Below are 21,408 nucleotides of genomic sequence, written 5' to 3' on the forward strand. Positions count from 1 at the left end.
TTTCAGCATCATCACTTGCATTTCTCATGTATGAGGGTATAAGGACACCAACAGCCCCTCCAAATCCTAGGTGCTTATGACCTGGCACCATCAGACTTTCTCAGCCAGGAAAAGAAAAGAGGCTTCATTTCAATGACAGGCTGGTTCCACCAGAGCTGTTCGTTTTTCTGTTTTTCCTCTCTTGGACACTAGATTTTTAAAAAGTTCGAGAGCTGTAGGTATTAAACAACGTGGGCTGTGTCATCGTGAACTTGTAATCATCTTTAATAATCAAAGGACTCATGGCTTGGACGGGTGCACTCTACGCTGGGTTAAAAACTAGCTGGACGGCCGAGCCCAGAGAGTGGTGGTAAATGGAGTCAAATCCAGTTGGCGGCTGGTCACGAGTGGTGTTCCCCAGGGCTCAGTACTGGGGCCGGTCCTGTTCAACATCTTCATTGATGATCTGGATAAGGGGATCGAGTGCACCCTCAGTAAGTTTGCAGATGACACCAAGTTGGGTGGAAGTGTCGATCTGCTGGAGGGTAGGAAGGCCCTGCAGAGGGACCTGGACAGGCTGGATCATTGGGCCGGGGCCAACTGTATGAGGTTCAACAAGGCTCAGTGCCGAGTCCTGCACTTTCGTCACAACAACCCCATGCAACGCTGCAGGCTTGGGGAGGAGTGGCTGGAGAGCCGCCTGGCAGAAAAGGACCTGGGGGTGTTGGTTGACAGCCGGCTGAACATGAGCCAGCAGTGTGCTCAGGTGGCCAAGAGGGCCAATGGCATCCTGGCTTGTATCAGGAATAGTGTGGCCAGTAGGACCAGGGAGGTGATAGTGCCCCTGTACTCGGCACTGGTGAGGCTGCACCTCGAGGACTATGTTCAGTTTTGGGCCCCTCACTACAAGAAGGACATGGAGGTGCTGGAGCGTGTCCAGAGGAGGGCAACGAAGCTGGTGAAGGGTCTGGAGCACAAGTGTTATGAGGAGCGGCTGAGGGAGCTGGGGTTGTTTAGTCTGGAGAAGAGGAGGCTGAGGGGAGACCTTATTGCTCTCTACAGCTACCTGAAAGGAGGTTGTAGCGAGGTGGGGGTCGGTCTCTTCTCCCAAGTAACAAGCAATAGGATGAGAGGAAATGGCCTCAAGCTGCGCCAGGGGAGGTTTAGGTTGGATATTAGGAAAAACTTCTTCACCGAAAGGGTTGTCAGGCACTGGAACAGGCTGCCCAGGGAAGTGGTTGAGTCTCCATCCCTGGAGGTATTTAAAGAACGGATAGATGTGGTGCTCGAGGACATGGTATAGATGGACTTGGCAGTGTTAGGTTAACAGTTGGACTCGATGATCTTAAGGGTCTTTTCCAACCTTGACGATTCTATGATTCTATGACTTAAATTCTACCTTCCTATGTGCCATTCATCAGAGTGATTAACCAGGACTGCTGCTGATACAAGGGCAGACCTGGAGTCACTCTGTGGAATTAAGCTGTTGTACTCTTGAAAGAAACTTTTAAAAATGGTGGTTTAGTGATACTAGAGGTTTAACAAATACTTTCTGTAAGCATGTACAGTCATTAGAGCTGTGCAGAATCAAATACAACTGAAAACTCATTGGACTGGAGGTTTCACTGAAAACCAGGCTACAAAATCTTTTGGCAAATCCAGTTCAAGACTCGAACAGGCAGGATGAACTTTCAGAGAAACTGAGCTGAATTTTCAACAAACATAGAGTTTCTTGGTTGAGGAATACTTGTAATTAAACTATGAGGGTTTCCAGGACACTATCCATTGCCACACAGAATACAGTGGCTTTGTTTAAGACTTCCTTTGAAACCTGAGATTGATTCAAACCCAGAAATTTCAGGTGATACTTAAGGTGCACAGATAGATGTGGTACATGGTTTAGAGATGGACTTGGCAGTGCTAGGTTAACGGTTGGACTTGATGTTCTTAAAGGTCTTTTCCAACCTAAACGATTCTATGATTCTATGAAATAAAGCAAAAGGTTATCTGCTGCAGTGCACAAGAAAAACAAAAACACTGAGCATAATCAGAAGGAGAAGGCATATGAAAATTGCATAGGAGAAGACTAATGAGTTTACCTATTCCTACCTGCATACAAAACTGTTCCTTATAGCATGTCCTTCACTGTTTTATTTTGCCTTGCTGTAAGTTCGCCTAGAAAACTCAAATAAGCAGGATCTCATGAAGCCCATGCAATCTATTACAAATGGTTGGAGAGAAATTTGTTTAGAAACCATTACTTTGTTTAAGAATGAAATGAAGTGAGGTACCAAAACACTAATGGAAATGTAGTTTGTATTAACTGTAGAATTGTAGTGATATGTCTTTGAATATAGATTAGAAACAGAAGTGCTCACAGATGAAAGGGAAAATATGTTTGTTATCTGTCAGGATAGAATAAGAAAACAATTGCAGCAAAGCAATTAATTAATTCACATTGTATCACTGGATTCATGTTGTTCCATGATACAACTGCTTGGCACTGAACAGCAAATATACTGTTCCCTAAAAGTAGAATTTGCTGCCACCTGAAATAAATGGAAAATGTTCACTAACTACTATCAGCAGAAGGCCAATGGCACACAGCTGAGACATTAATCACACATGCATTTTCCAGCCAGATCTTTATAACATTTTACAAAATTGGGCCGAGCTACGTAGGTATCAACAGGACCCTTTCAAACTAACCTCTGTGTTGCTTTTTAATAAGGATATATGTGTAGACCATTCTAAATTGAATGATGGGATAGCTCTTTAAATTTTGCAACTTTAACTCATTTAAAGAACGTAGAAATTAGTGTGTGCGAGACATTTAGTGACATATAGAGATTTCCAAAGCACCTGAGAAGCTTGAAAATAATTTAATTATCCTTGTATCACACTGGTTTTCCTCCTGAGCTCCTGGGAACTGTGCAGTTACCATCTGTGTTCCTCCTAGAATATTTAAGGCCCCTGGCTAGGAAATCCTTGGTTTACTGTGAGATTTCTGTTTTATCACATAAATTATTGCCATAGATTGAAGATCTAATGGAAGCCTTTTCAGCTTTCACCAATACTTAGTACCAAGGAATGTTTATTATCTTTGATTAGGAAGGGGGCAAGTATAAATGTGAAGTTACAGTCATTATCTGACTGGGAGAAGAATAATTAATACCATAGTCTGTATTGAGAGAGCTTTAGAACAAACAAAAAATAGTTGACTTTAATGAAGAAGCTGAAGCAAGAGAAGGATACTTAGCAAGAAGGTGAATTAAGGTGCTGTTGGAAATCTCATTAGTGAAAAACAGAGTCAGACAATAAAATGAAAGTAACAGTCCACTAATAAGTTGCTTAAGTTACTTAGGTAAAAGAGAAAATTATCTTCAATGTATTTCTTTATGAAAGAACAGATCAAGCAATATATCCCAATTTCAACACAGTCTGTCTGATTCATAATATGCTTTTCTGATTCCAGATCAGGCTTTTCAGCAGACAAGAGCAATAAGCACCCTGCTGCTTCTGTGTTACCACTTCTCGCAAGACACAGAATATCAATAAGGACACTCTGCCTCATAAGTGCTGTAGCGAGGAAGGAACTATGGCTGCTTCATGTGAAGTACACCGAGTTGGAAGTGGTTCATCCCAGTGGCCGGTGGCAATTCCAGCAACCTGTTACCGGTAAGAAAATGAGAATAACCCGACTGAGCCGTGATTTCCAAGGAGTTGCCTGCAATTAGATTTGCTGTATGGGATTGTTCCTGGATAAATGTCCTGAGGGATGGCTTCACACCCAGACCTGTCATATCATTCTGTCCAACCATGGTTTTTAGGTTATTTTTCCAAAGCTTAAGAGCTTAGCAATTGCTTTTTTTCTTTTGAGCGCCTTTCACTTTCTTTCTCCTGTAATTTTGAGGTACAAGGAATGATTCATCTCCCTTCTTCCTTGTGACTTTCCACCTCAGGTGAACCAAGCAGAAATGGAACTGCCATTTTTTAAATAGAAGGGTTTTGATGGAGATTCATGGGGTCAGTCTTTTTCTTCAACATCCTCTTGTCTCAGTTGCAGTTTCCTAGAAGCAAGCATATTCTTCATAACATTTTCACAAACAAACTTTATAATTTCCGTTTTCACATCATTGATTCCAAGCATATCTTGCATACGTCTGTAGATGTTGAAAACACTGAAGTCAATAGCAAGCTTGGGCAGTGGAGTAGACCACAGGTGAACAGCACTATAAAGGATTGTAAATGAACTCTGATGCTGGTCTTACAAACCAAGAAATAGAACACAGCTATAGCCCTCATCTCTGTTTTATCTTTCCATGTGGCAAGAAGACCTAGTAGATCTGAAAGCAGTTAATGAAAACAGTATAAAACTAAATCTACTGTAGCTTGTGGTCAGCCAAATATGCAGTAATAAGCTTGTTAAAATCAACAATAACTACTTGGAATTGGCCAAGAAGCATACTACTTTGGAAAGACTTGAGTGTCATAATTAGAAAAGGAACAAGACCAAAATGTTGCATTACAGGGAAAATGTAATAGTGGAAGGAAAAGCAGTAGGGCTTCAGCTATGATTTTTAGGTATGATTTTTTTTATGTAGCAATTAGAATGGGAGTCAGGAAATATCTCCGTAATCACTGACATGATCTCAGGCAAAACACTTACCATCTGGAGTTTCAGCGTTCCTACATGTAAAATCTGAGAAACACCTGGAAATTCACAAAGGAGAGGTGTTTTATATAACGTCTAGATTATGCTGTTCAGAAGGGCTCTATGGGCAATATGTGATTCTTCACTCATTGGCCCAGCTCCTTCTGAGATTAAAGATTAAACTAAAACCAGCAGCTCAGATTTTAGTCCCTCAGAATTGTAAGGGTCAGGAAGCTTTATATTTGCACATGCAACTGCATTTAGAGCTGGAGAGAACCTAAAGAAGAAAGAAATCCTTTGAATTAACGAGTAATAGAGATGTCATATGGCTGTGATTTTGGCCTGCTGTCTAAGTTATGCAGGGCGCACAGAGTACTATCTGCTCTCCTAGGAAATAGCTGTCAAATTGAGCAGAAGATATTCCACAACAGTCTATGATGGAAAGATTTGCCAAACTTCTCTCTATTTTTTCCCTTTAGTTTTGATCATCTTCAACAACTTTCGGTTTTTAGAGGAACAGGGAAGACATTTTGAAATGTCGATACTTGCATTTCTCTGTCAAAACCTTGCAGCGTTGAGCAGGAGTAGCATCACATAGCTCTTCCCGTGTCCTCTCCTGTTGCACTTTCCAACTTTCAAGGCCCAGGGGCAGGGGCTGACCAGCTGCTGCTATCAGGTGTCCACTATTAAGGGGGTCCACTGCCATGCTGCAAAGCTGAGGGAAACTGAGATACCGGACCTGGCAGTTGTCTGCCTCAGGGTCCTGCATTATACCTTGCTCTAGTCCTGTGCCAGCCACGCTGCACAGCTGACGGCTGCCTGTGGCTGCAAGACGCTGGAAGTGTTTATCACAAACATCTCTTCCAAACGCTCGTCTGCAGGGGAAGCGTATGAAACATAGCAGGGAAGTACTGCTGCGTCCCACTGACATGCTGCAGCAAGGCAAGTTAGCTGCCATTAATTCACTAAGCCTGAAAGAAAAGAAGGTGACTCTGGCTGGTGCTGACCAGAGTCCGGTATGGAGAAATCTCCACGGAACTTTCTAAAGGGTGGTGAGGAGAAAACTTAGGATGAGCTTATGGTTTTGCTGCAGTTTCTGAAGTTATCAAAAAGCCCAGTCTTAGTCTGTGGGTGTACTTTGGGAATTCAGCAGTCCATTTACCCAGGTGAATTAAAATGTTGAAGCTCTGCTGATTGCAGGAAAATCAATGAAGATGTGACAATTTGCCTTGACTGATGAGATGGCCTGGGATACTGCTTTCATGCTGAGCGGCAACTCAGTCTGCTGACAAAGAGCTATCAGCATGTTGTAGTGTTTGTAAGATGCGTTGCATAATGTCACTTAAAGAGATGGTAAGGGGAAAAGGAGACACCAAAAAGTACTGGCTGTGGGCAGAAGGCCAGAAGCAGTAATTTCCCTGCCATATCCGTTAAGAAAAGGGGAAAAAAACATCTGTAGCAGCTAAATTTGTATAATAAAGTCAGCAGATGAAAGCAAAAAGATCAGAAGAAAAGAAAGACAAAACACAGAAAAATGAAACTGGAGAGGTTTAAACGTGCTTTTTATTTCCGGAAGTTTGCAATGGAATAGGAGGTAGAGGAAAATATTTTATTAAAAAAATATGAAGAGTTGAGACTGTTTCCTCCTTGTGCAAGGAAATCGCTCACAGAAGGAAGCCAGGGTTGTAGCACAGTGTATTCCTCTGCACTCCCAGCCGTGAGGGAGAGATCCTGTCACAAGTGAGACCAGGGCATGGTTGGCGCTGGAAAATCTCCGAGGAGGCGCTGTGGTTTCCAGCAGTTCTGTTTCTTTTGCCTTTAGGGTGACACTTTTTAAAAATGAGCTTCCAACTACTTTTCGTGAACAACTTCATGGCACATTTCACAAATGTGTTGATCCTCGTGTCCTGGCAAAATTCCAGTTTAGGTAATTGCATCTGCATTGGGTAATTGCATCTGCATAAGCTCAGCTAGAGATACCATCCAGAGCACAGGACAAATCCTGCACACAAGCTGCTGACCTCAACTTTAAAAAGAGACCTTGAAGTTTGTGTATTGTTAAATGGTATTGTAATTTTTAACTTAAGGGTAGTAAAATCAGGGTGACTGTGTTGCTGCCTGCTTACTGTGTGCTAATCAGTTGAAGTTTGCAGAGTATTTTTACATCCTTCAGGGTAAACAGAGTTGCATAGATGTATGCTACTTCACAATGAAAAGAGTAGGGTGCATATATTAGGGACAATAAAGAAAAGAGAAGTAGGAAAGGTTAAAGCTATAGAAGGGAGACATAGAGAGACCGAAAGAAAAATGGCAAGGAAGAAAAATTCATTGCACACATTCAATGTCACGTTCAAGCTACTACAAATAGTCTCTGATGTTATTATTCCAAGAAAATATAAAAAACTGACTGAAGACTCACATGAAATTTAGTTTTGCTATTTTATTTTAAGGCTATTAATATACTACTATATATTGCACTTAAAATACAGAGGCAGAACTTTGCTTGCTGTTATTCAAATACAAGTAATGCTTGATGGCTGTTGTGAAGTTCAAGTATGTATCCTTATGTAAGGTGACACTGGAATGCACAAGACCTCCCTGAAGTTCAGTCCAGCTGACACTGAGATTTTCTCCAAGTATTTGTAAATATACCGGGCTTGTGAACACATTTATTCATATTATTGTGGAGGAAATGCACTTATTTATGAAACACTGGGAGTTTGCTTATAAATAGCTAACTGTATATTCACAACGGGCATCATCAATAGAACAGATACATTTCGGCCAGTAGAACTGGTGCTGCTCTGATTTCTGCCAATTTAATTCATGGATCACTGACATGCCAATGTACAATTGTGTTAGAAAAGGGAGCTTAGGGAACACAGAAGTAATGAATTCCGAAAAAAATTCCTTTAAAAAACAGCGTGTATTGTGTAGGACGCTTTTTTGGGAGGACTGTTGAAGAACAGGACTGTGGAAAGAGGATAACTTGGTAAAACACGTTTTTGATGCATGGTTATTTGTCAGTTATTGCAATGTCAAAGCCAGGCATCTGCTCTTGTAATGAAATAAATCCAAATAACAAAAGCTTCTGAATATAAATAGACTATTTGCACTTAATCCATTTAAGTCTAGCCTACCTGGCTGCATCTGTTTCCAGAAAATGGCATCAGCCACCCAGAGCAGTCCCGTGTTTTCTCTATGGTGGCTTTGGCCACTAATCTATTGTTTAAAAGAAAGAAGGGGCAGAAGAACTCATATTTCTCCCCTTTTATGGCTGTGCTATAAAATGTAAGTGATGGCTGTGGTTTTGTTTTCCATGACTACAATTAGCCATATTCAGAGCATCCCTAACCTCATCACGTGAGTAAAAATCTGCTGTGTGGATTCTGTTGTGCTGCATTGGCCAGAAGCTTCTGAGTTAGTTAGCATTGCCAAGGCTGAGGAAGTCTTGGAGATGCTTGGAAGGAGACCTTTGGATGCCCTAAAATGCTGTCAGGCAGGATTGTATGCCCCTGGGAACATCAGGTACCTACATGGTTTTGAAGAGTTAGCATCTGCATTTTTTTTATCCCAGCCTAATTAGTCAGCAGTCCATGCTATTGATCATAAATAGCAGAGATATAGAAAGGATCCTAATGCAATAGGTTGAGCAGTGCTTAATTAAGATCAAGCCTTTGGTCTATGACTATGCTTATTGTACCAAAATGGTAATGCATTCTGCTTAATTGTAAATAATTTAGGAGTGCAGTCTCTCTATTCGGTAGAGAATGGTAAGGAGGCACTCTCAAAGATAATTAATGCCTTAATGGGGATCAGTCACACTCTGGAGGTGCCTATGGCCTTGGACAATAGAGATGATGATTATATGCTTATGTATAATGTATAAGAGGTGATGATTATATACTTAAAGCACCTCGGTTAGGTGCGGCTTTCAAGCCACAGTTTTAAAGCCAGAAGGGAAGAATTATGTTCATCCAGTGGACCTCCAGCATGATGTACACCACAGAATTTCACCAAGCATCATTGCTTGTGTGACAAGCCTTCCTCTTGAACCGGAGCATATCTCTTAAAAAGATCAGCTGGAGAAACTGCCTGTTAAAAACCAGGATGTTCGTTTTTATTATTATAGTTCCAGCATATTTCCTAAAATTGTTGGAATGCCAGATGCCACTTCGGTGAACTCCAGATGGCGGAACTTTAATCAGTAGTGAGATGTGATTTACTAGAAATGCTCCTTTACAGCAAAAGTAGATCTCAGGCTTCTTTGTTTTTGAAGTATTTTGGTTTGGTCTTCAGACCATGCATGTAAAGTTTCTTCACTTTACAGATTTACAATAAGTATCATTATGGTAAAAAAGTACCACAGAACTAAATATTGCTTGCAATGCAGGGTGGTGAGAAGCACAATTCTGTATTATAAGTGTTACCCAATAATCTAGAACATCAGAATATCTCTTTTTTTTTTTTTTTTTTTTTTTTTTTTTTCAGGCTGAAAGCCTACTTTTCTTTAGTGTTCACAGGATGCCTTAAAATACTTTCCTCTACTTTTCAACCTCAGGGTAGTGTTTCATATGGTAACAGCATGCATAGTTTTAAATATTTGCATAAGGACCAGGTTCTCTGGTCTGCTTTGTTTTGTGCTGCCTGTAGCTTCCCAGCTGGGGTTCTTCCATTGAGAGAGCATAAAATCAAAGATAGCTCTCTTCATCTTTCCCCTTTCCAGCCCACTCACAGGAGCAAAGCAGTGGGCAGCAGCCAGAACATTAGATGCTGCTATCCCCATCCCTCCCATGTTCTCTGTGGTCACATCTATCGTCTTTATTCAAGGAGACTGAGCTGCTGGAAGGAACCCAAAAGATTTGACAGCATCTTTCTGTTGTGGAAGCCTTTTATACTCTTTCTTTCAGCTAGAAGTGCAACCTGAAAATAATACGTCCTATTTCCTCTGTGGGCCTCAGGAATAACATGACACGGCAGTGTCATACAGAAAGATAGAGCAGAAGGGTGCAGAGAGCTGATGTGATTCCTTGATTATGCCTCCCTAGAGCTTATTTGTTTAATCATGATTTCCGCCCCACCCCCCCCTTTTTTTTTTAACTTGTAACTCTGTGTGAACATGGTTCAGAAGGCACAAGACATTAGTGGTGAGAATTTTAACTATTATAACCTGTGAAAATAGCTAGATATAATTTGGGATTGGGGGAATCATTTACACCAAACAAATCATACTCTACAGCTTGAAATAGCATAAATACGCAAAGCCAAAGCCATCCTTGCAGCATGTATAACTTTGAGTGCCCTGGAGTTACTCCCACCATGAACTCCAGTGCTCATGCTCTTGCTTTCATAGGGTGCGTCTGCTGTGTAGTGCTGGTTTTAATGCGACTTGTTCAGTATTCATGTCCGTTAAGCAGTGGACGTGTGGGCTGATGCAAAGCCCAACTGCCCAAATACCTGTCCTGTTTTTCAGGTTGATCCTGAGCTCTGTGCTGCCATAGTTGCCCAGGGTATCAGCAATGACAGCTTTAATGCAGGACTAGACAAGCCCACAGAACAATTCACTGTCAGAAGTAGCCGTAGTAACAGCTGCATATGTCTGACATAGATTTACGGAGGGACTAGGAGGGTGTTACATGAGAGGCCTGTGTCCTGCTAGCCTCATTCCCCCTCCAGGCACACTGAAGCTGTGTCCGCACGTGACAGCATATCTATAAAAGCAACAGCTATGTTGGAAATATAGGTGAGGTCTACTCTACTGATGGGTTAAAAAGCAATTGATCTCCCCGTTTCTCCCTCTCTTCATTTCTCTTGGATAAATAATAAATCCTGTTACAGGGAGAAATTCAACCTATTGATTTGGTCTTACCCAATTTTTGTTTTCCCTCACCCTCAGTTATAGGGGTCAATGAGTAGAACATATGTTGAAAGAAGCAGCAGCAGCAGAACACAGGATGGTCAGGTCAGATGATCGCTATTTGGACTGAACCCTCAGCGCCTCTGCCTCTCTACCAACATAATCATATGACATCTTTCATCCTCAAATATCTTATTGCTGAGTGTCTTGTAAAGCTTACCCTGCCTCTCATAAGAATGACTTCATGCTGTGCTGAAACACAGCTCCTCTGGGACTGCAAAGTGCTGCCTGTTAAGGGGCATATTGTGACATGAAGGAAGCTGAAATTAATATTGGGTTGTCCAGTGTGTTCCAGGAGGCATTTGGGTCAAGGTTTTGGGAGTGAATCTCCATTCAAGCCAAAAGGTTGATGGGACAATTAAAAGACAAGGTATTTATGAGATCATTTTTACACCTCATCTGAAGTGTGCTATCGGTCCCATCCTTTCTCAGGGTATAGTGAAGTCATTGGTTCACTACTCACTAATACTTGCTGATCGCATAATTCTACCAGGACCTGCAACTTTTTAAGTTTTTCTTGGACGTTACTGATCCTAACACTAACCCTGCTGTAGTTACCCTTTGCACATTGGTAAAATCTCAGCTTTCAGTGACAATATGGTAAAAGTGCACTTTCTTTCTGCTGTGTATCTTCTGCTGCTACACCAGTAACCAACCATTTATCATGTAATCAGATCCTTGCTGAACTATATGCCATCTGTGATCAAATGAATGATGAATAAATTCAGAATGCAATTTTAGCTAGCCTATTTTTTGTTCATATTTCGTTCTTAGTAGATTTGAGTCTTTTTGACCTTGTGAAAAATGGCTGCATTTGAACTAAAAATGTGTTTTATTTCTAGATAATGGACTATGCCAACTTCCATTTCTTTTGGAATTCAATAGAAACTGTTTGGTATATCAGGACATTTTCTACATCCTTATTTACTCTTTCTTCCTTTCAGACTATAGTCTTTGATATAGCTAAAACTCCAATCTTTACTCATATCTCCTGGCTCCAGCAATTCTTTTTTTGATTTCCATTGTTTTCTGTGTGGCAGGAACTCTTGCTATCAAGCATTACATTTAGTTTTCCACTCATGTAGCTATGAGCTAAGAAATTACACCAATTTCTTGAGGCCTTCTGAGCTAAGTGAATTTGGCTCAATCTTTCTCAGCTATCAGCCCTTCCATTATTGTTAGGGAATGCTTCAGTGATATTTATTTGTCATTCTGGTACTGTAAGTTCTTTCGCTTTGATGCTGAGATTTTGAAACCTGGATGCCTGACAACTTAGCACTTCCTCCAGAAAGAGTCTGATTAAAATGTGCTAATGTAGTGACCCTTGGTCACTTGCAACCCCTGAAGACATCTCCTATGGATATCTGGGTTTGTTGTATGTCAGCTTTCAGCAAAGCAAAAAAGGGTTGGATTTACTCACGATGTGCAAGGGGCGGTGTGGGGCTTTACACAAGGCAACAACCATCCCTTCCAAAGCTGCTTGGGAACAGCGTGCTCTCCATGGCCCTTGGGAAAGATGCGGACTGCTCCTTCCCCATGATGGGGCTGCTGAGCTTTGTGCAGCTGCTTATCAGACGTTTTCTGCAGCTTCTTTAATGATCTGATTTGCATGTTTACCTATATTGTGTGCACAGCCATAAACATTGGTTTTGCTAAACAGTGTTTTGGCAGAAGTGAACAGTGTCAGATGGAGACTCGAAATGCTTGACAGAATTCCCTGGGGCAGAAACAGCAGATGTGGGGAGGCAGAAATTGCAGCAAGCCTCATAAGAAGACTGGGCAAGGACCTTTGGGAAGACTGAGCAGTCTGAGCTAACCGGGGGAGCCTGAGATGGATACAGTTGCTCAGCAGAGGGGAACCCTCCTGCGAGTTTCATGCAGCTTGTCAGTAGCTTCAGTAACTCCTGGCTTTTCTGTTGGGTCCTGTCATCCCATTCTGTTCCCTCATTAAGCCCTCAACTGCTTCTGCTTTTCTCTAGCTCTTCTCATTTACTTCCCATCAATATTTTCATTTCTGCTTTTCCTCAGCACAGGATCTCACCGCATTTCTTCTTTCTGTCTCTAATTCTCCCCATTGCCGCTGTTTCTCCCACTTTTTTCTTGCATGGTTCCTGTCCTTTCCCCTCAATTCCTCACCATGTTTTTTGCCCCGCTAATGCGTGGTAGTAACACGGTTCGTGACACTGCTGCTGTCTCAACCCTCTTGGCATTGGTGGAAGCCCACAGAGCCCTTTGGTGCCTGGTTTGAACTTCAGTCCAAATACACGCACTTGCTGGAAGCCTAGTCCGATATAGCGTATACATAGAGTAGTTAAGAGCTGCCAGAGTGAGCATCTGCCTGAGTGCCAAACAAGGCACATAACGATTGCCAGGTCTTCCTTAGGCTTTGAACTTGGACTCCAGGTAGCTGTAGCTTCAGTCACATTCTCAGTGAATATTTTTCATTGGTAAAGGTGGACACAGTTGTATCACACAAAAGCCGTGGAGATGACAGAACCTGTCATGCTGAAGGAATTCTTCTATGACACAAAATAGCAGAACAGCTGCTGTACCACTCCCCTCCCTATTAAGCACAGCAGAGAGAGACATCTTTATATGACTCAGAGTGCCAAGACACCCGTGGGAATTTAAAGGACTGTTTAGCGCAATCCATAGACTGTTTGTACTTCGTGAAGGTGAGCCTCAGGCACAGGGTTTTGCAAGCATTAAAGGTGACTCACTGACAACTTAGGCTGCCAGTACAGGCTGTGCTAAGGCAAAAGAGCTGAGCCCAAGCCAAAAGATAAAGGCATAGACTGTCTGATCAGTCAGTATAGCATATGTTGTTGGGAATGTCTCTTGAGACGTTCCTGCACAGACTGCTTGAAGAGAACGGGCTGTTCTCTGCCATTGCATGACATCTTGCACTACAGCATGGCTATGTTGTGACTCCTGAAATTTTCCCTGATACAGCCTGTAAACCGCACCTTAGAAAAGATACATTCAGCCGTGTGAGCTCTCCAGCTTTACTCATATCTAACTACTTCATAGCAAAACATGTTCAACAGGCAAATTAGGAGAGTAGACTGGTGCCACAGACATTGCCCAGCTAGATATGCTGAAAAGTGGTGCCCCCTTCGACTGGCCTATGCCAGAAATGTTCTAGGGAGATTACTTGGTTTGGCTTCTGCACCATCATAGAAAAGTTTAGAAGGGATTAAAAGGCCGTCTAATCCATCCTGTGACCACAAAGGAAGATGAATTGTATGTAACCCATCATACGGGTTGGGGTTTTTTTCCCACTTTTAGTCTATAAGAGCTAGGAAATTATAATATTGGTTTGACAGTTGGTATTTTAAAGGATACATTCGATTTTTCTGATAGAGAGTGGTTGCTAGTTTAGGATGATGTATTATTCAATTATTTTACAAGGAACTAAGATAACTATTTTAAACAAAAGGGGAAAGTATAAGGCAGCATCATAATATAAAAAAACTTATCTAAAACTAAGGCAACTGCTTAACAGATTACAGTTGCATTTAAGTTTACTGCATCTGAGCGAATACTACACTGCAAACTGTATTCAGAAAACTGCTCTTTTTAATGTCAGTCTTTAATCATTTTGATGTCTTCAAATGCAGACATTGAAAGAAACTACTCATCCCATTATTTGTTTTATCAGGGAGTAAGGCTGAAAAAACTAAACACACTTTTAAGAAATGGTATCATTTGCAAAAATTTGTGTGTTTTACTTTACATTAACGATAAAAGCAGTTGAAAAAACTTATTTTGGTTTGAATCTTCAAGCCCTCTGTAAGCTAGTCCTGTGACCTCTAGGACTGGGCTTCAAGTTCAGCCTTACTGATATACTCTGGTCTACCATCATATGTCCAAAATTAAGAAAAGAAGGTTTACTTTTAAGACTCCTCCTGCCTGTCTCTTAGTAGTGGTTACAGGCAGTCTCAGTACATGGTAGATTGCTGGATATTTGGATCTAGCAGAAGTACTCCTGGGGACGGCAGTTTTAATTCAACCTTGAAAGGAATGGAAGATGTCTTTGTTTCCAGGGGAGTGACTGCAGCGAGAAACCAGGGCTATAGATCAAATGGTTAGATTGAACAATAAGTGAGATGGTGTATTTTAAATTGTACAGTGGTATAATAGTGGGGAGGTGCCAAACGCTCTTTGGAAAGTAGTTTCAGATGTTTCCTACCCAGAACAATACAGATTTTGGAGACTTCATTTAAAAGCAATCACAAGGCAAAAGGTCACTGTGCAAGCTGACTAATTGGTCGCTGGCCAGATGGAAACCTGTACTTAGTTCATTTCAAGGACAAGTTGCTGCTGGCTAATGTATGGCAGATGGGGAGCCAGGGGAGTTTATTTTCATGAGTCACGCTGATGTGAGGCCTACATAACTCTTTGTACTGGGGGTCAAGCCAGATCTTGTTTTTTTCATCTGAAGGAGAGTCTGTGCGTGCCCCATGTTAAAACAAGGAATAAGATGTGTATGAATCAGAAGTAGGGATCTCGCCAACAGATCCTGTTTCCCTGCGACCTCAAACTGAAGTATCATATGCTTCCTGTCAAAGTACTGTATAGGTCTAACCCTCTTCATTCTCCTGTGTCCAGTTCGCGATGCTTTCTGGATGACATGTGATATTCATCTTCATCAGGCATTTTGTCACCTTCTCCATAATACAGTACATAAATGGAAACATCTTTCCAGAACAAATCTACAAGATGATCTCCCTCTCTCTGATTCTTCCCAAAGACCCACTTCTACTAGGAAATTTTCTGGGAGCAGCATGATAGCTTACTGAGGAATAAACCCTAGATGTTTGTCACTTGTATGAAGTGGTAATTAGTATAGCTTGTAAATAATTTGAATAATACTAAAAAAAAAATAATATTATTGTGTCGTCTGACACTGCTGTGAAGATCCACCCATTCCCACCTCAAACATGGTCTCTTTTGTTGCATTTCCTTCTACACTCATCGTACATCCTTCAGATTAGTCTACATCTTTATTTGGTGTAAGGACTTCAGAGTATCTCCTCTTTTCTGTTTTTGCTGTGGAAGTAGATGCCTTAGCTTCAGGCAAAGTATATGATCTACTCCTTGGCTTTCAGATCTTTGTAAAGTCGCCTGTCAATTCTGTTGCTGTTTCCAGTATCCTAGGAACAAAGAGACATTCATGTTTGAAATATCAAAACTTATTAGTTAGTCTTACTTAAAAAGCTAAAATCTAAGATTCACCAAGTACAGAACAGCCAAGATTCCAAGTAAAGCTTTTGTAAGTTGTGCTGCATTTATTTTCTATTATGCAGAGAAATGATGGAGTTAAAGGCTAGCTTTACTAAAGTACAGGAGGCTTGTCCCACATGTACGTGTCCAGAAAGCTCTCTTATAAGTTGCATTCCTGTTTGGCAACCCTTCCTCCTAATATGAGTCTTTTTTTTTTTTTTTTTTTTTTTTTTTTAAATCCCTGGTTTTTCTTATACAAAAGGTCCTCTAAAACTTCATCTAGCTAAAGAGAATGCACGCTGCTATGCGTGCTCTGTGGAGGTGACAGCTCTGGGCATACCATCTTATGTTTACATGGTAGAATATGACTTTCATAAATATTTTTCTCCAGTGACTTAGGTTGTAAATATATTGATATGCAACTTGGTACCAAGCTGGAGAGTTAATGTGGGGAGACAGCTGTCAATATGGGTTGCTATGTATATAATATTTGGACTATGCTTTCAGAATAGACTGCACTGAAAGCTAGCTGAGGTTGTGAGTTAACTAACTTCTGTGTTATAAAGCAAGTTGCGTACTGTTTAGACTTAGACGTAATTTTGACTAAGTGAAGCATGAAGGGAAAAGAAATAAAATTTAAAGTGAGAAGGAGGAAATATTACTTTTTTTCTGAAAATGTTGTTCTGAAAGTTAAAATCTCAAATTTAAAACTTGCATCCTTTTGCAAAAAAAGGGAAATCTAAAAAAACTTCAGTGGCTCTATACACTTTTTTCCAAAGAAAAATAAATATTTTTTTAAATTTAAACTCAAATGTACATTTTTAAAAGTTACCATTTTTTAAAGAGATCCTAGAACATCCCTCTGCAATCATAGCAATGAACTAAAATTGCAATGAATTCTAGCAGCAGTAAGGATCTCTACTTGCAAGTGTAAATTCTCAAGCTCTAAAGAATTGAATTACTCTAAAAGACAGGATTTTACAGAATATGCGCAACTAAGGTGTTTCATGCAGCAGCAGCAGCATTTGGTGTTTTTTTTTAAATTTGCTTACTCACAAAGGTATTGAAAAATGTCCTTAAAAAGTCAAGAGTAAACAACCCACAAAGTCTAGTACTGAGCTAGCCAGCCTGTAAATGCCAAGCTAAACCCAGGGTAAAACAATTCAATTCTTAGCTAGTTAGAGGAAGGCGGATAGCAAAAATAATTAAGTCAAACCAGGAAAAGATAAAAATAGATAGGCAAGCTGAAACAGAGGGAACTATTTTCACGCTTATAATTTCAATACTGCCTTGATCCCTCTAGTTACGAAATTGTCTTAAAAGTTGTAAGTTGAGGTTTTTTTAAACTGTATAGAATTAATTCTACATTGTTACCTTTTTCCTGGGCTTTTAGGAGGGATAGCTTGCAGAGTTCCTCTGCAAACATGAGGTCAGAAATTTACTTTAAGAAGAAAAGATGCCTTAGAAGTTATCCTGTAGTCCCGTGACTCCAAGAGCTGGGTATTTAAGGAAAATGCCAAATGCTGGCACTCTTGGAAATTAAAGAGCAAGCACAAATGACACTTCTGCCTGAAACTTTCTCCTCGCTGGCATTTGTGACCCTGTGCCTCCAAGGGCAGCTGGCCCCGGGATTCGGCAGCCTGAGGGAGAACCAGAACTGCTGAGAGGTTGCTGGTCTGCAGGGTGACCACAGCACACAGCCTGATTTTCTTCGGAGCAGGATACAGCAAAAGAAAGGCTTTGCAATGAGGCAGCACGTGGCTTTTCGAAGTGCTCAGGGAAGTATGGAGCGGACACCTCTGAAGCAGCTGGTACCTGTGTGTGACCACAGGTCTCCCCTTAGCAGTGTTTGTGCTGGCGCTGAGCTCTGTACACAAGAATCTGACCATAGTTTGCAACACAGAGCAATATGAAACGCAGTTAAAACCACTGTAACCTCGTCCTACACAGCACATAAACCCTCCGCTGATCTGTCTTCTTTGGCAATATCAGCCGCATTGTTGGTCTCATGGGGAACTTTCCATGTTGGGCTCTGCAAGAGGGTCAGTGGCCTCAACTTGTCCTGTATCAGAGCTGAGCAGGAAAAGGAAACTGATGGACTGAACAGTAAAACATCTTTACAGTACTTTAAAAGCCAGCTTTCATCATGTGAAGGGCCTCCTTTGGCTCCATATTGATTTGATTGGGTTATCTTCAGCAAAGCATCTGTTTTAATTTACAGTTAATGCTCCAAAGGCTTGAATCCTGAGTCAGAAATTCTCCCCCACCCCCTCAAAATGAACAAAGGTGATATTAATCTCAAACACAGAAAGCGAATGAGTGAATGGAAAAACACAGACATGCAACTACTCTTTTGATTTAAAGGTACATCATACGAAATCCAAAAATGTTTCTTTGCTGTCTCACTGTTGTTTTACCAACAGCAAGCATTAGCTAGAGATTTTGATCAGATTTGGGAGAAAGTTGACTGGGGTTTGATCCAAAATTTATCAGGAAATTCAATTTTGTAGAGGCCAAAACTCATTTGAATCTGTTAGAGAACAGTTCTGGCCAAAAACATAGGGGAAGAATAAAACAGTTGAAAGTTTTCTTTTTTTTAAAAAAAATGTGCTCTTTTTTTGTAATGGATGTATTTGTTCAAAACAAAAAAGAAATTATCAACAGCAGTAAAACGGATTACAACCCCAAACCAAACAATGCTATAAGTCAAACAAACTGTTTTATTCAACCCAAGAGTATATTTCCAGGTTGGTGGTGGTTGTTGTTGAAGAAAGTAGTCATCATTTCTCTTTTAGGTCAACCCAAATAAAACTTAATGTGACATTCTTCAGGTTAGCAGCAAACCCAGCAAAACCATTATTCATGTGGATATGTTTTTCTTGACTTTTATTATAGTACTATCTTTTATCTGTACAATATGCAAGCTGTTACTCTAATAACTGTTGTTATGCCTAAAAACATCTTGCTCTTCCCGATTCTGAAATTTTCCTATGTGGTGAAAATTGGTATTTTCATGGCTTAGGTTTGTTTCGTAATGTAATCTACCTTCTGCTGCTGACCGGCTTTAGATTTTGAGGGTAATTTCACTTGCGACTTTGAGTGCATTGGGCCCAGGCAGAGGAATGAAAGGCAAACATCTGAATTCATGACAGCCTGTATGACTGCATTGCTGCCCCTTGGCACAGTGACTTCAGCTGCACTTCAAACTGCAAAGCCTTAATGAACCCAAAGGATAATTTTAAGAAATGGTCTCCCAGTACTCAGATAGGTTGCTGGCCCTCCAAGTGGTCTGCGGTCTTTGAAAGATGAGCATAAGTGGTGCTGCCAGAGGAGGATAAAGGCAGAATACAAGCTGTGTGGGTGACACTGAGGCAAGGTCAATACACAAAGGCCCTGGAAAAGGGACACTCTGAGCTAACTTGCAGTATGTGCGTTGACCCAGCGCACGGCTGGATCAAAGACTTCGCTTCCTTAAAATCAAGTCAAATATTGGTGTTGAAAGACCAAGCACAAGGGAAGAGAGAGTGGGATAGAAGAGCTCGAGGAAACTTCTGCTAGCTAGCTATTGCTGGCCTGTCCTATCGAGCAGTAAAGTCGTCTCAGTTGCTGGCACGCTCTCTTGTCTTCCAAAATGTCAAACCAATGAAAAGAAGCAACTGTTTTTCTTTCCTGCTGCTGGTGTTTCTGTTGAAATTGCAAAGGTTTTTGAAAGTGCTGATACAGAAGATTTGCAATTGGGTACAGCTGTTGACAACTCCTTTCCCGAGTAATGAAGTCTAACAAAGGCAGTGCCTGCTGCTGCCCTGAACTGTGTTGCCGCCACTTAGCAGGGCGACAGCTGAAATCTGTACAACAACTTTTTTTATGACACACCGAACAAGCCAGAGCTCTTTCAGCCTGGGAACAAGGGAATAAAATATCGATCTAGGTATGGCGAAATAGTAAGACAAGGCAGGCTGCATCTCCCTTCAAACTGCCAATCTGCCATCTGCTCTCCTTTCATTTTCCCTCGCACCACTGACGCAAGGAGCGTCCAAACTTCAGCACGTTTCGCAAACAGCAGTGCCCAATGGGCTGTTGCTGTAGGTCTGCCATCAGCGTCAGGCCCGTTCCAGCCTACTTAACCATTTAATTTGGTAAATGTCAATATGGCCTCTTTGTTTTTCTTGGCACCATATGCTATCCGATTAAGAGTCAATCAGGTTTCTCTCAGCTCCTCTTTCTTTCAGGAAGATCATTGGCAACTGACAGCCCCCACTGGGAGTTTTAGGTAAAGAAGCGCTGTGTGCTGTGAAAGTGCTGCTGTTATGGTAGGCATTGCAGTTCTGCTTCAGAAACATTGCCATGAAGTGGGGCATTGTTGCTCAATCACACCACAAACACCAGCCAGAAACCCGTGCGTGCCCTGAAGGGAAGGCAAGGGAAAGATTTCACAGGTAAAGGTAGAAAGTACGAGGATGGGTATGAACCTGTGGAGTTTTGCTAATAAATCAGTTAGTAGGAAGGACACTAAACTTGCTCACAGAGAAGTGCTTAAGAGTTTTATTCATTTCCCTTAATATTTGAATCAAAGGAGTGACACAAAAGAATTCTTATTGGGCAGAAGTCAAAGGGTGATGAAGATGAGAGGTAAAAAGGGGAGAATGAAAGAAAAAGAGAAAGAAACAATAATAGAGCCTGCCATCATGCTCTTAGAGACATTACTTACAAATATTCAAGGTAGAAATCTCTGTTTTACAAATTCTACACTGCTTTGCTCCTCTCCCTCATACAAATGCTCTGTGCACGCACTTCTTGTTCTTTGAGGGCCATTAATTTATCTTCTCCTCTTCATGGTCCTGTAGATCACCTGGTCTGATTTTTTAAATAGGAACAGGCAGGAGTGCCTACAAGGCAGGGAGAAAGGCAGGATTTATTTGCAGAACGGGCAGAGTGATTTAGTCAAAAGAGCGTTAGCCTCAGACAGGACAAAGGCAGCCTTAAGTCCTGTTTCTTGCACAGCCACTGACCTCCTGCATAACCTTAACCAAACCGCAGCTTTCTGGTTGGCCTCTCTAACTCCTATAACCCTGTCACAGGAGCCCTAAGAGAGCCAGCTCACCCACATTCGCTCTCCAGCTGCACGTTTGCCTGATCTAGCATTCAGCCTGCACAGCGGAGGTCACCTTGGAGTTTTCTTCCCTTTGCACTGGAAGGTGAAAAACCTCATTCTCCCTAAGGGGTTTCTCTTTGCAGGGAAGAATGCCTGTAAGAGATTTTTTTTTTCTGTAGATAAAAGTGATCACAGGACAGAGGGCAGCCCTCCAGCCTTTCATCTAGCATGCTTTGGGGGCATTGCTAGGGAAGACCGTACACCCACTCCCTCCAAGAGATGGAGAGAGGAGTGGCGGTGGAGGCAGGGGAGAGACCTGCCACCAGCTCACCCGGCAGTCTGCTCTGGCACTGCTTTAAACTTCACCCACCGCAGGGCCTGACCCAAGGTCAGGCTTACAGCCAGCACGTGCTGTGGCTCGATCAAGGACAAAAGACCCAGGGCTGAAGTTACATTTGGAAAATGGCTTTTCATTGGTTTTGTAATATGAGCAGGGGGAGACTGGTTATAAAGATCTAGTTTTTCCTTTCCTGCTGTATT

General features: G+C 41.5%; 1 long non-coding RNA gene across 1 annotated transcript in view; it reads left to right on the forward strand.

Annotated features, from left to right (window-relative positions):
* LOC148055652 (uncharacterized) overlaps window positions 1-20,264 on the forward strand; it is a 59,250-nt gene extending 38,986 nt beyond the window's left edge. The window contains exons 2-3 of the long non-coding RNA XR_015704950.1: window positions 3,455-3,657; window positions 17,170-20,264. This is a non-coding gene — a long non-coding RNA (uncharacterized LOC148055652). The remainder of the gene's footprint in view (window positions 1-3,454; window positions 3,658-17,169) is intronic.
* The last annotated feature ends 1,144 nt before the right edge of the window (window positions 20,265-21,408 follow it).

Source organism: Nipponia nippon, unplaced genomic scaffold (genome assembly GCF_047370975.1).
Source record: "Nipponia nippon isolate SJK-2023a ecotype South Korea unplaced genomic scaffold, ASM4737097v1 scaffold_2, whole genome shotgun sequence".
In the NCBI taxonomy this organism is placed as follows: domain Eukaryota; kingdom Metazoa; phylum Chordata; class Aves; order Pelecaniformes; family Threskiornithidae; genus Nipponia; species Nipponia nippon.